General features: G+C 45.9%; 1 protein-coding gene across 1 annotated transcript in view; it reads left to right on the forward strand.

Moving 5' to 3' along the window:
- The first annotated feature begins 727 nt into the window (after positions 1-727).
- LOC146175040 (A disintegrin and metalloproteinase with thrombospondin motifs like) overlaps positions 728-15,554 on the forward strand; it is a 95,168-nt gene continuing 80,341 nt past the window's right edge. The window contains exons 1-4 of the mRNA XM_084584385.1: positions 728-885; positions 11,532-11,624; positions 12,049-12,172; positions 15,245-15,301. The gene's annotated coding sequence lies outside the window, so the exon portion shown is untranslated. The remainder of the gene's footprint in view (positions 886-11,531; positions 11,625-12,048; positions 12,173-15,244; positions 15,302-15,554) is intronic.

Below are 15,554 nucleotides of genomic sequence, written 5' to 3' on the forward strand. Positions count from 1 at the left end.
TTGTAAATAAAGCCCGCTGATTACATTGAAAGAAGTGGCAGATTCTGGGAGGATGCAGGAAAAAAATGAAAATTGCAAAAATGGCCTTCCTTGGCAAAGTAAAAGTATACATTCATTATTTTCTGCCAGGAATACACAGACCAGGTTAAAAAGGACATAGGCGCTATAATGCATTTACTCGACAAGTTTAAACTACCTCCAATTCATTTTCGATCATATGCCTTCAACTATAATACACGTACTTGATAGTCTATATGGTCGCAAAGGTGTGCAGCTATAAATATTTGTTCCAAGAATTTTACCTGTGCCTAAATTTTGTATTGTCATGAGATTATTTCGAACACTGTCTTTATTTGTGAAGAAACGGTAGATATACAAGACCTGTAGCTAATAAACACTTCAAGTTAAGTACGCTGCACTTCCCGCCGACAGGTGACCACAGTAATTTTCGGAGTGTTCCATTTATTTAGCAAGCATAGCAAAAAAACTGGGTCATAACTTTAATGTAATAATGCACTAACTTTCTCAGCGGCTTCAATTCTGAAGAGCGCAGAATTGTCCTTCCGTTAGTTCTTTTCGTTCCGGTGTAAAGATTTCATGTCACAAGAGTGCAAAAAACAGCCATGTAGAAGCTGCCCAAAATATTATGGCAGTATTTTAACTCGCCAACGCAAACGACTAACGGATTCTTTTGAGATGAAGAGGTCTCAAACCTTTCTTACAGATACATTAATATATCCCAAGATTTTGGAAAGCAGAGATGATTACGACACACTTGTGTTGCTTATACATGAGGATCTTATATTAAATCTTGAAAAAACATCGATATTCGCCGATGACTTATACATCACAACATCAACTGGCATCGACTCTAAGACAGTGGTTGTAAGTGGACTTAAAACACGATATCGTTACTTTAAGATTGCATTTGGTCGCGAAATCTCCATATTCATCAAACATTTTATGATATAGATATTTGTAAAAGTTCACACTTCAATATCTTGGTAGTGCCGTTCTTTTCTATATTAAGTGCACTGCAGCAGTTAGAACGAGCCATGATCACGCCACCGATAGCGCGACATTATTACGACCGCGCGACGAAAGCGAGAAACCCTGTCGGTAACAATAGTCAGTGGCGGAGCCGTGGCCAAAAAAATTCTGTTATAGAAGGACACAGATGTACACTCTTGAGGTAACTTTGGTGGCCATAAAGTTGCTACCCTGGAAAATGCAGGTACCCACTGCTCTATTATTGGTAGACCGTTCTCCGTTAAGCTGAAGAAAGTGGCTACTTTATGGGATGGCGTGAAAATTGAATCCACAAAACCTTTCATCATTATGTCGTCAGGGATATGAACAGCGTGAATAACACTCATCTGACGTACCTTTTCCGACACTTCTGTAGTAATTCAGCACTGAGTCGCGATGTTGGGCATATACGTCCAACCTGAGCATAAAGCAATTATAGAAGCGCATCACGATTACGCAGGTTGTATCCCTACCACCACCGCAGCATAACTAAATTATGTGGACCTAGGCGTTTTAGCGAACAAGTAATCATCTCACACCGGTCAAGAGTAAGCACCCTACATGAAGTGGAGACGCTGAAAACATCAACAATTTCCTTCGAGGTAAACTTGCATTTGCCGCTGGAACAGGGATCGGCATCGTAAGCATCGACCGAGTCTAGAACAGAGGAACAAAAATCCTAATTGCATTGTTGAGCATCGCCTGGTGAGCATGCACAAAGGCACAATGATTATATTTTTTAGGACTGTATTGAGGTAGTCTTTCCATTCATTCTCTCAAATCAGACTTTGAACCTCCCCTTGAACTGAATACAGAACACAACCAGCATTCGACATCAACCCAGCGTTCCCGGTAACAGACTATTAGCAATCTGTAGTCTCATCCGTAGCAGGGGGCGGCAGAAAGTTAGGTGGGCGGATGAGATTAAGAAGTTCGCAGGGGTCAAGTGGATGCAGCTAGCACAGAACCGGGTTGAGTGGAGAAATATGGGAGAGGCCTTCGCCCTGCAGTGGGTATAATCAGGCTGATGATAATGATGATGATGATGAGTCTCATCCGGAATTACAGCGTACGCGCATCGCCGTCATCAAAAGATCGACAAACGTGGATCGAAAGAGTTCGAGTTCTAACATTAGAAAACACCACAGTGCAATGTCACGCCAAAGCAACTACCTTGTTTTACCTAACGGCGCAAACAATTCGTTACCAAATGGAAGAAATATGTCTTACTGACTTGATACAGCCATTGAATAGTTCCAGGGCGTCACCAAGGGTTGATACAGCCATTGAATAGTTCGAGGGCGTCACCAAGGGATCTGGAGACAAAAACAGCAGGCGTCAATTTTTCTTTATTCTTTGCTGTTTTTCGAGACACACTGGGCAGGTTCGGCAAGGCAAATAATTTCTTTGTTATGGCCCTAAAAAGCAGTTACTGACAAGTCGTCGTCGTGAATGAGAGAGTGAAAATAGCATTCTTCATACAGGTTGACAATTGCGAGTTTTAGGTCATGTCATTTCGTACTTGCTCTTCGCTAGAGACACTAAAACGAATTGTGATGAGCTGGCAGCAACCAAAATACAAAAGTTGCTAAGGATATCAATAAGACGTCGTTCTCTTCGCGACAACTTTCGACGACAGCCCTAAGGTTGAGGGAAAAGCTCGATGCAATAGTCTTCGAATTCACGATAAAGCCTGAAAAACATCGCTTTTCTATCAAGGACTGCGGTTTCTTCGAAGTATACACCCCCACTCCCCATGACAGTGGCTATTACGGAACGACAGGAAGAAATCGAATCATTTGTTGAACTCTGACCATAACTGTATTTTTTGTGAGCAAATTCTCGAGCCGTACCGAACTTCTGGTCGTTATGATAAAGCGAGATGCGCCATTCAATAAGCAATATCGTAAGTTGAAACATTCCAGGGTCTGCAAAGACTGTTACTGCCCCCCCCCCCTTTCTTTGGGCACTACAACGTAAACTTCCAAACGGAAATTCATATGTAAGCAAGAAGCATCGGTCTAGATGCCATCCCGTTTAGAAAAAAAAATTGGCTGCTGTCTGACCAATCGCCATCCCGAGAAAAATTCCGGAAGCAACAAATTACGAAGATTTGTCGATCAGCCTCAGCTCAGCTCAATATTTCCATAGGTGACAGCGCTGGTTCCGGCACGGTGCCAGATATGTGCCCCCCGCACATGCGCAGTGGCGGCGGTGTATCGGAAGAACAATGACGTCACTGCATGCGCGTCGCAGCGAACTTAGAGGCGGCGGCACCTGAGTCACCGCGCCGCAGAGGAGTCGGCGGTGGCCCCCGCGCACCAGCGGAAGGGCAGTTCTGCAGAGCCTGCGCGCGCAATCACACGACACTGTAGTGACGTAGGGGCTGCGTCACTCCTGCGCGCCCGGAAGGGGTTTTCATATCATTATATTTATTTTTTTTACTGGAGGTATGGTTTCTGCTGAAAGAAATGACAGGGTAGCATCAAGCTGCCTTTCAAGTCGAATGCGCGGGAAGGATGCAAGGAGGCGCATGGCCATCGTCAGTGCGCGGCTTCGAGAGGAGAAGGTAAAGGCGAAGGTGCAGCCGACCTGCGGCTCTAGTCGACCAGCAGCACGCATTCTTTCTTTTTATTTTTCCCGCTAAAAGTGCGGAAAGGATGAAAGAGAAAGAGGCAGGCTAGTTAACGTAGACAGCGCGGTTTCAAAATAGTGACGGCTTGGAGCTGCACCCTCAGCAAAACAGGACAGCATGCACGTATCCTTCCTTTCGATTATTGATTGTCCCTTGCAGTTTGGTGCGAGCTTCTTAAACCTGAGCGCCAGAATTGGGTAGCGCTAAAGATATTTGACTGCTTTTGAATGCGCGTATACTTGGCTTAATAGGACGCTTTTGCATTTTAGATTATGCCTCTTTTGTTAAACAACTATACTGACGAAACATTGTCTGCCCATACGCTAAACAACATATTGTATAATTTGTCCAAACGTTAAAGTTTACTCATCCTTGGAAGAGACTCTCAGTCTTGACAGTTATTTCTTTTCCACACACTGCAAAACTGCAATGTGTGTCGACGCGCGCGTGTGTAAATAACTCATGCTGAGTTACTCGATATATGTGCGGCGCCGCATATGGTAAGTACTCTTGAAGTTTTCATTACAATGAAGAAAGTAAACACACGATCCCTGCATCGCCTCTAATGCTAGCCGCCTTACCAAATCACCGGAAGAAAAAGAACGGAAATCAAAAGATTCCGAATGCACAGAACCTGCGCTCACTATACATAATCCCCGCATCGCGCCTTTTGACTGAGCAGCACGCCTCTCAAGGAAAAAAAAAACTCCATGAGATACGTGTGCGTGACGTATAGGGTACGTCACGCATGTGTCACATTATTGCGCACCGAGGATCGGCAAAAATGTTCTCCCGCGTCATCTGTGCTACGTGTGACGTCACTTCCTCCTGGCGCATGCGCAGCTGGCGCGGTGGCGGCGGCACCTCTGAGTCACCCGCACAGTTGAGGAGTCGGCGGCGGCTCCGGCGCGGCTCTCCAGACGTGCTTCGTGGGACGTCTCGCTCCTCGCGCATGCGCAGCTAGGCTCATCGGAGGCTCCGCGATATGGCTCACCGACTAGCGTAGTATTGAATCCGCAACAAAACGATGGAGTTTAATAAGTGATTGCCTGCTAGCAGCTCCTCCTCAAAAGTCGAAGGCAACTAATTGACAGCCTTTGGCCCCCCGGGGTGGCGCAGTGCTTGGCGCGCCTCAGATCTACGCTATAGATCTGTGCTCAGTGATCGCTAAGCGTGTTTGTGCTTCTTGATGCCGCCGAGCTGTTCAGAGGTAGCAAGTCATCGATGGCGGTTCTGCCATTTCTGTCAGCGGTGGCGGCAGCAAACGTTTGGCATCCAGCCATGTTGCAAACGCCATTCTAAATTGTCTAGGTCCCCCCTACCTTTCGCCGCAGTGCTTGCTAATAGCTTGTTAAGCAGGGTCAGCTTGTTATATCCATCGGTAGCGTTTGCAGCACTAGATGCAGAGAGGAGGCGTCGTTGCCTGTTTTGATGGCAAATCACCTGCATAATTTTGTTGGCCTTAAAAGTCACAGATACTAGACCAAGGATTAAACGCATGAAATTCGAAAGCTTCTACTTTTACTTGGAAATATGCAGTTAGTTCTGCCGGTTTTGTAGCTAATTATGCTGTCGAATAAATACTTTGAACCTGGCGCCGAATTTCGCTGTAAAAAGTGATAACCGTCCTGCGATTGGGTTTGGTTTATTACATAGGCCCTACTGGTCTCAGACACGATATTGTTTTGCAAAAAGGAGCCTGCCCTGAAATCTATTACAGGTAAGTTCCGAAGTGTGTACAATGCAGCCGCAGTGTTTTATTCTAGGTTACGTATTTGTCTCCACGCTACGTATATATAACGGCCCTATTTATCTAATTCAATTTCATTCTCACCACTGTGCGTGCCAAACGGCTTAACAGATTTATCATTCGGCACAGTATAACCGTATAAGCTTCATTGCAACAAAATGTTAATAATTGAGCCATTTCGCTTGAGCAGAGAACAGGATGAAATTGAAACTTGTTTCTTCCAAGCATCGCTTTCAACATTTGTTTCCTTTGGCTGCACCTGGCGTTGTCTGGGTTTCAGGAGAAACGCAAGTGGGCTAAAGGCACCTCCTTCTCCAAAAGTTAACTCATATGATTAGCGTTTCCTTTCAACGGGTCAACGTGTAGGATGGTTCTCGTAAGGATAGAGATTGGATTTAAGGCACACGTTTCTCTAGCACCATGCTTTTCATAGTTATATAAAGCAGGGTAGAAGGTGCAGAGTACAAAGAAACTAGCAACTCTCGAAAGGAATTAAGAAGCCATCATTATTTTTGAGAAGCATACAGTGGACCGCAACACTGTTTATTGCAATATTGCAATGCAACAACTGATTATTATAAGCTCTGAAATTTCAGACCTATTTGGAGAGCAGTCGAAGTTGGGAGTGAAAACTACACAAGATTGAGCGTATGAGTACCAAAGTAACTAGTAATCTATTCCCTGTCGTGTACCATTTCAAAATTAGCGCTACGCGTAAACTGCTTGTATTTGAGTACTTTTTTAGCTATTAAGCGCACCAATCGGGCCGATATTTGACTCCTCAAAAAAGGCTTATCAAATGTATCAGAGTACTTGGTATAGCATTGAGAAAGAAATGGTGACGTTTATTTTAGTAGACGCAAAAGAGAGACTGCGAGAACTAGTTGGATGCAACTGGCACAAGGTGGCGGTTTTTTACGAGGAAGTGCGGCGCTAGCGCGTGGAAGAGACAGCGTGCAGTGGAGGACAATTAAGCCGGTGGTGTGCGAGTGACTTTCTATTTCTGTAACTGGGTCTACGTCCTAAATGTACTCCAACCGGGTAACATTTTGGTGGCAGCGGCGGGATAATGCACACCCGCTTTCGGCCGCTGCCGCCGGCCAAAAGGCCCACTTACGGAATGAAATAGCGGAGCGGGAGCGCGACCTGAAGAAGAAAGCCGCCACCCTCCCTAAGCAGTAGGCCAAGCTCAAGAAGGCCGATGAGGAGGGCGAGGGAGCCGCACAGGCGGATGATGCCCGCGCGCGGCTCCAGAAAGACGTGGACGCCCATCAGTGGCAGATCCAGGAACTGCAGGGCCTCAACGACAAGCTGGACACGTGCAAGCGCCAGCTTCGGGCCGAGGTCAAGGACGTCACCTTAGAGGTTGAAAAACCGAGGGCCAGGGTTTCAGAGCCCGCTAACAAGCAGCGCACGTTTTACCAGCTGCAGGTGGCGGAGAAGGCCGGGTCGGAGCGGCTAGCTATCGAGCGGGATATAGTCGAGCGGGAATGGCGCGGGAAGGAGACCCGCATCCTGGCCCTTACGTGGAGCTCGAGAAGCGCAACGATACCCTCGAGGAGCTTGAGTGGTAGCGCAAGCAATTGCAGCTGGAGAAGGATGACCTGGTCAACTCGCAAAGCACCGCAAGGCATGAGTTTGAAAAGGCCAAGCGGTCCCTGTATGCACAGAAGACAGGTCTCAAGGAGCTGGAAGATGAGCAGCAGGTGGCCGACGAAGCCAAGCGGCGTCTGGACGTCAGCCTTCAGGCACTCAAGGCCCAGCACGAGCGTGGTCTGCAGACGCGCGATGAGCAGGCCGAGGACAAGCGGCGGGCCCTCGCCAAGCAGGTGTGGGATCTGAAGGCGGAGATGGATGAGGACCAGAAGCAATGGTCGGCAGCCCTCACGCTTCGCAAGAAGCTCGAGGCAGACTCCAGACATCCAACCAGGAGATGGAGTCAGCGAAAAAAGGTAAAGAAGAGACCATGCAGGCACACGAATGAAACGCCGATGCCTAAGTTAAGGAGTTGGGCACGGAACTAGAGACATTGAAGACAAGGCACGCGAAGGAAATCAAGAGCCTGCAAGACAGATTGTTGGCCGAATGTGAGCAAAAGAAGTAGGAGCTGCTGGAGCGTTTGTTGCCTGCAGTCAAGGTGGATGGTTGGCTTGCCCAGTCGGAGTGGCTGGTGTGCTTTAAGAGGGAGCTGCGGAAATGGCTCAAGAAGCAACAGCTACCGCACAGTATGGGCGACCACCTGGCACAGGAGGATGGTTCTTCCACTTCAGAAGTAGAGCGCCTGCAGCAGCTCACCGCGATCAGCACTTGGTTCGACAGATGTGTGCCTGGAGAGCACAGCGTCCAAAAATCAAGTTGGTCAATTTAAAGGCTGGGGTAACAGTTTTGATTTTCATTCTAGGGGTTGCAGGGAAGGTCTCATGTGCTGACATAGACCTGGAGCTCAATGGATGCACCGGAATGAAACACCCGACTCTGGATGTGGACAAATCTAAGCTGGCACCTGGGCTACAGGAGCCCACGAAAACTGAAGGCACCGAGGGAGAGAGACCAAGGATGGAGACCGAGGCCGCAGAGGGCAGCAGTGATGAGGGTTACCAAGGAGATCAAACTGTTAAAGGGAAGACCGTCAGTGAGGACTCCTCATCGTGCACGGAGGGTGTAGAGGGGGGTGAGGACAAGCACAAGAAGCCGAAGGTCGAGCCTGACATCGCACCCACGGTAATAGAGGTGGACACTGAGGCCATGGGTGTCATTGTCGAGCTGAACTTCTTCAATTTCGATCAGTCCAACTTAGACCAGGTGGTCAATAACACGCGCTACATGCTCCTTTAACTTCTACGCGCTAATGTGTATGCACTGCGTAACGTCGGAGCCTGAGTACGCCTCGTGGCAACCACGTTGATGCGGCGGGGCCTGCAGGTGCTGTTTACCAAAATGGACACCACGGTCGAAGAGCAGCTGACCATCCGCTTTGGCGTCAACAGGTACCCTACGCTCTTCTTCTCGCACCCAGGCAACAGCCTTTCGGCCGAAGGGATAATCTATGCGATGACGGAGAAGGCGGTTGCGCTGTTTGCGCCACCAGCGGAAGCATCGCTCCAGATGCCCGCCGTGAACTTCAAGCTCATCATCGCCAACGCCAAGATCATGCTGGCATACTTCTAAGCCCCATGGCGGTATCACTCCCGCCGCATGCCCCCGGAGTTCTAGAGGGCGACGCGACGCCTCAGGGAGTACAGCCTCCCGCTGGGCAAGGTGGACGTCATCGAGAAATGGCGCCCTGCGAGCAATGACTACACCTAGCTACATTTCAGTGAGCTGCCGTTGCCGTGGGACGGCATTACTTGATATTGCTTTGCCTACCGGTCTGTCTCCACGGACTTCGACTATATACTGGGCTTTCGCCGGATTTTTACTTTCTCTGTGAATTGTGTTAAATTTCCTATTGGTGTGATATTGTGGCTGCATGTGCTATCGTCCATTCCCTGTGTAGCCTGTGTTTTCTTATGTCAATGTGGGTGTGGATGGACACATTAAGTGTGTTTCCTGTCCCTGTGCCTGGTGGTGTTCGAGTGACTGTTCGTTTCTCTGTGACTGGGTCTACGTCCTAGGTCACTCCTACCCCGTAACAATATATATGGGGAGGCTTTTGCAGTAGGTGTTGTCAGGCCGCTGCTGATGATGACGAGATTACAGCGTGTTGTCTGGCTGTATAAAAATGGGCAGCCCCTGTTTCTATCCGAACAAATTTCAGCCAATAAAATTCCAGCAACAATTAGGATTGAGGCACATCTCGCCTTTGAATTTCCGTAAGCAGTATGCCTTCCTGTTCGCGCTGGTAATATTAACAATGTGTGTACAGCCAGCTCACCACGCGCTGATGAGCTTTTGGGCGGGGCTTGTAGCTACCGCCGCTCCAAAGAAGGCTTGAGGTTACTTATGTTTCTCCTTTTGACGCAACCCTGTAACAACGACTCGGCTGTTGTGTGCTCAAAATTCTGATTAGTACCATAATTTAGCAGTTGAAGTATCCGCTATGAAATCCCGGGTTTGTGTGGCCGTTTAAAAATTGTCTAGAGGGTACTTCGGAATACTGAGGCTCCAAGAGGCGAAAGCGTTTGTTTTAAACGCTGCTTATGTCTTGATTGGATTCACCGACACCAAAATCGACTTGATCCAAGTCGATAATAGACCTTGTTCACCCCCAGTACTTGCGTGGCGAACCCATTAATTAGGTAGGAAATGATTTCAATGATTAAGAGTAGTTGAGATTTGGACTATTTCGCTTGGTTCTGCGTTGGTTGGCGGAGTTAAACTGTCTATACTGTTTTAAATCAAAGTTCTCACATTCATTCACTTGAAGCGCCCACTTGCAAGCGCCGCCAAATTAAATGTTCTGGGTGGTGACGTCGCTTTACAGGTCTACAGCCATACCAGACGCGCTCATGGGTGTGGCTATGGTGTTAGGCGGACGCTTCGTTATTTCTGACCTGATCTTCGAGATCTCGGCACCGCTGGAGTCACTAACGCCGAAGCACTGCAACAGGGCAATGGACGACGAGCCGTCGCACGAGCTGTGGCGAGAGGGATAGGATAAGGGAAGTGGCGAGATTATAAGCTTTTGTTTAGCGCTAGGGGAATGCTTTACGCTCTTCGTTCCCTTCATTGAGCCAAGGAGCCACACTTAATGACGAGCCTCCTTTTTAAACCTTTTCCGTGCCTCCTCCTCTTACCATGGTGATTCCGGGCCTAGTGGAGAGAAAATATGTGTGCCAAGTGCCACATAGCGAAAACAAATTGGCTTGGCAACAAGCAATACTTTCAGCAGCTGTGTCAAGAGAAGAATGTGAAAAAAAGGAGAATGTGTACCTCCCACCGTTTTTGAGGCAACCCCGCAGCCGAAGCAAAGTAGACCAGGTTACTATGCTAGACCACAAAATGTGTGCAGCGTTTGTTTTAAATGAAACAAATTCTGCGAGCACTGCATAATCTGCGGTGGCGAAATGCGAACACCTGAGCATTGCTTCTGCGCACGGTACATATAGCGTGCCCCTGGTCGAACACAACCAGCACTCAGTAGGACACATCAAAGTTCACTGGCGTTTACTGGAAAGGTAAGGCTCAGTATCTGTCACTCGCGCGCCACTATCATCGTCACTGTACACAAAAAGACGTATGTCAGTTTTACGATCCCGGGCGTGACGCAGTTGGTTAAAGTGCTAGGTTGGGGATTGGACCAATGGACGTTCTATCCTAGGTGAATACAGGATTTTTATTTTTCTGATGACTTCATCAAGATGTTTCACAAGTAGAATCCCGTGGTATCATGTGGAATCTCGAGAAGAAGGGGGACATTTCACGCGGACAAACGCACGGACGGACACGCTGGCGAGTCATGAGCCATTGAAGGCTTTCAATAGCGTAAACTATTGAGCAGTGCTTGTTCCAGAAGTGAAGACGAATGCAACTGAAGTGCGATTGAAAGTTAGACCTACGATAAGAGCCTTAAGCAGCAATTCTGGCTGCATCATCTGAATGTCACCGCCATAAGCATGACTATATCCACTTTAGGGCTCACAGTTAGGGCGAAGGCTTATGCCATATTCCTGCAAATAATCCGGTCCTATGCTAGCTGCATCGATTTGACCAATCCGAATGTCTTAGCCTAATCCACCACCTGACTTTTCGCCACCCCCTGATGTACTTTGTTTCCCTTAAAATCCAATTTACTACCATTAGCGACCACCGATTATCCTCTCTGCGCACTACATGCATGTCTTCTTTATTTCCGCTAGAATGAACTTGAATGACATTAACTCGATTTTTTTTCTGACCCAATATACACGCTTCTTGTATCTTAACCTTACACCTACCACTTTCTGTTCCATAGTCTCTGGTTTATGAAACGCATAATATGGGTGTAATGTGTGGCATCTCTAGTTGCTAAATATTTCCCGCATGAAGCCACTGCCTTGACATTTTCTTTATTTCTTGCATGCATGAAGTCAAGTCACCACGACGTCCATGCGCTCACTACAAAAAATTATCTAAACTTAAATTAACTTAGATAAGTGTGGAAATATTCCATATTTGTGTGTTCCAATTACTATGCAGCTATATGGACAAGAAGTAGGAAAAAATTTGTACCAGGACAAAAACCTCCAGTCTACGCTTGTGATTAAAAGACTTGAAAACAGCGTGGAGATCGTAAGTAATCCCTCGACACATCCTAGCTTCTGAAATAACAGGCAAAAACAGCTGCATGTTTTGGAATCCACTCTAAAATAATCCTTTAAAAAGTAAGGCCGCCTGCTGCAGTCATGCTCAGAGTCCGGCCTATGAAAAAAGTGCGTTTTTTGCCAAAAATCTATCACGTTAGTAAGAAAGCATGTGACATATAACCTACAATAATAATGCGTATAACAATGTATATGCAACAAGTCAGTTTAAAATAATATTCTCAAGGTTAGTTAAAATCTCTAAAATGCGTCTATGTTTGAAGTCAATCCATTTTATGTATTTTGAAAATATGTGGAAGTACGCACTGCAAATCGAAAACTTTTTTGTGCATTCATGGAGTAATCAGCAGTGTCTAAACAAGTATTTCAATGTAATTTTTTTCACTTCCCAGCGAGGCATTGTAAATCATCACTTTAGGATTGCTCCGGTATTTCGTGGGCAGCGATCTGATGGCGGTGCTACTCCGCACGAGATTGTCAAGATCGCGGAAGAAGCCAAGAATTCATTAGAGATAAGTAAGCTGCAATATTCTTCTGCCAACCTTTAGCACATTTTAACAGTGAGGTGCTTTTCACCGAAACGTACCTACGCATCTACCGTGTGTGTCAGACACCACAGTCTATTCTAAAAGCAATTCCGACCCCCTAATTCTGCCGTAGCGTGAGATGCAGCACTGTTGAATATGATTCGCAGTACAGACAGCAATACACTTGGCCGAAAAGTTTACCGACCCAGCGGCAGCCCTAATTGCGAGCAATGGCTCAGAAGGGGCTTCGTTAGCATGGCTGATTCTATTCAAGGAGGCACCCACTTTACACGATCAGTCTGTCCGCAAGATGCGTTCGTGATTTATTTGGACAAGCTCAACTGTATTCCTTAAGCGTAATTCGCTCTACTAAAGCTGAATAGTTGCTGTTGCAAGCGTCGAAAAGAATTCCCAGATTTAACTACTGCGTCAACAAAACTCGAACGCAAAATTTTAGCCTGCATCTCTCATTAAAAAGCCAATGCGTTTGACTTCAAGTTGCACCTGGAAACCACCAGCTTCCGACATCGCACAAGATTACCCTCATTATGAGGCTAAATTCTTCGCCAGCAAAATGGCCACAATAGGATCTTCGGCCTACCTAAACCCTCTGAGAGAACTCATCTTCACGACGGTTTCAAACTCACCTTAATCTGGAAGCACAATATTTTTGCCGTTTCCCAGAGGTTAATGCATCGTGCTGCTGCGGTCCTGCAGCGTTCGCGATACAGCGGGTCTGACCTAGCAGCCATTTGTATCGCCAGCAGGCCAGTCCAATAACAGCAGAGTGTTTTCTGTCCTTACCATCTGCTCTTTTGATGTAGGTCTCGTTCAGAAGTTAGACTCTGTCTCCGTACTAAAGACGCAATAGAAAGTCCTCACTGTGAAAGTGAAATGCAGGACATATACGGCAACCTCTTTTTTCGCATAGTACTGGAACGAGACCTGTGCACTGCGTTGTAGCTTTATAGACCTTTGTAAAGCGTCCACAAAAAATTTTTCTGCAGAATAATGCTAGTATAGAAACCGAAAAATGCATCAAAATACATGTCTTCTAGCTGGAAACGGCGATGTTCAAATCACAAAGGCATATATTTCACATGGCATTCAATCACGCTTAATCTATAAATACAGCTGCAACAGGTGCCCTTCGTAAATGTCGTCTTTTGCATCGGCAATGAGGCTAATAATTTGTGGCATGATAGATGTGAGGAATGCTAACTAAATGAAAATGACTTGCGTGCATGTTGAGCATAATATCTTGAAAAGTATTTACTTACTGCAAGACACCTGTGAGCTGTGCGGTGCCGGCAGACATTAAAGACCTCACGTGCTCACAGTTGTGTTTATCCAGAGTCCTTAACGAATAACTGGCGTATTTGTCACGACTCTAGACTGTCGAGAACAGGAACGCTGGTTCAATCCCGGCTGCAGTGGCAATGCTTGGTTAAAGCCTAACTTCATTGACGTCAAAGCACTGTGGGATGTTATTGTACTTTAACAAACCAAAAGAGTTTTAAATTATTCCTGAAGCCCAAAAGACGACGTTTTTTATGACTTCTGGTTTCCTTCACCGTGCCTGCAGTTGTGGCGCAAAGGTTAAGAGGTTTGACTATTAAGCCGGTAGAATACTGTCAGTCCCCACCACAGCGGGCGCGTTTCTTTGGAGGCGACGTAAAATGTGCCCGTACTTAGTAAAGAACTCCAGGTAGCAGAAATAATCCATAGCCCCATCTATATACTAGTAAGCAGCATACTCAGACTTCCGTCCCATATTTACACTTACTGAAGGGCACAGGGAGCAACATTGAATAGGGTTTCTAAGCACAACAGTAAGTTGTCCGGGGGCTCTCTGTTTACGACCGATGTTTTTTTAGTCCTCCTTCGGGCTTCAGAGGTTTCAGCTGCATTACATTTGGATAAGAATGTCAGGCGGAGTTTGTACACCTTTTCCATATTCGATACACAACCGACCTCATGAGCCAAAAGTAGAAGCTGAAGCTTTTAAGAGCAATAATCTTGAATGCATAATCTGGAGTCACCACTACCGTAACTGATTATCGAGAATACCATGGTTTACATGCAGAGCTCATGTGGTCTGATCCAATGGCTGCAGATTGTTGTCAGTCGGTCTCTTTTTTATTGGATTGCCTTTAACGAAGAACTAGCATGCACTAATATATTTGTTATAACAAACCCCGCATATCGAAAAGCAAACAATTTATTTTCCGTAAGACTTCTTTTCATTCTATTACGGTGGAGTTTCTGGCTCGACCTATTCCTTGTTTGCCCCAGACGTTCCATGTGACTATGAAGTCTCTTTAACTGCGCTTACAAAGAGGAATCGTTTCTTGTTGCATGCGTAGCGGTGACATGTGTGACCACAAGATATGCATCGGAAATTGCGATGATAAGGACAATAGTAAGAGTACATCAAATATGATAATGAGATAACGCTGCATCTAAGCCTAAAAATAGTAAGAAGTCGTAAGAGTCATGCGAACCATGATAATTGTGAGGTAAGCTAGTGAGAGAAGACTGCTAACATAAAACAGTTGGAACTGATATCAACATTAACACTAATAATACAGCCGAACCAGATAGAAAGGTAGTTACTTATACAATCACTCTTAAAATAGTTATTATAAAGATAAAGTTGGAGATAGTGAGAGTGATGGGTGATACATGAAATAAATATGTAAGACTGATAATGCAACTGAATGAAAAGTTATATAAGCTTTGATGCTAATCATGCACGTCATGTCATTAAATAGTAGTTTCTGATAAGATAGTGACCGTTACTGGTAAAATGATAAGATAAGATAAATAAGGCTGATAACGTCACTCAGTGGGAATTTAGGCCAACATTAACGGTAATCATATGATACAACCAGATTAGATAGATATCACGTGATATGAATGTCTCTAAAGATGAAGATGTAGACGTCGGAATAGCATTAGTCGTAATCATGTAATGAGCCCCTAATGGACCTAGGAATAGTATTTGCACGCTTTCGTTATTCCGTGTGTTAACAAACTTGAATTCTGTAATCTTTTGCAGTTCCGGACCCAAGCAGCAGCCCTTCTACCTTTGAAATCCGAGATAATTCTACGGCTGGTAAGGCTAATTTCTTATTTTTATATACCTCTGGAGGAGAGATAACACAGCTTTGATATACATTCACTCTTGCCACACCTGGTGCTCCTTTTATGCAAAAGTTTCAAAAATTAGGTGAGGCTTATGATGCAAAGATGGTGAACTCAGATACTCGAATTCTCCAATGCAGTAGATCGCCCATGTCTAACCCTTCTTCACCACGTCATCAGCCATAATCATGAAGGCGAAAGTTCATCTGTAACCAAAAGATTAA

Source organism: Amblyomma maculatum, chromosome 11, assembly GCF_055883805.1.
Source record: "Amblyomma maculatum isolate TAMU_Amacu chromosome 11, ASM5588380v1, whole genome shotgun sequence".
Taxonomy (NCBI): domain Eukaryota; kingdom Metazoa; phylum Arthropoda; class Arachnida; order Ixodida; family Ixodidae; genus Amblyomma; species Amblyomma maculatum.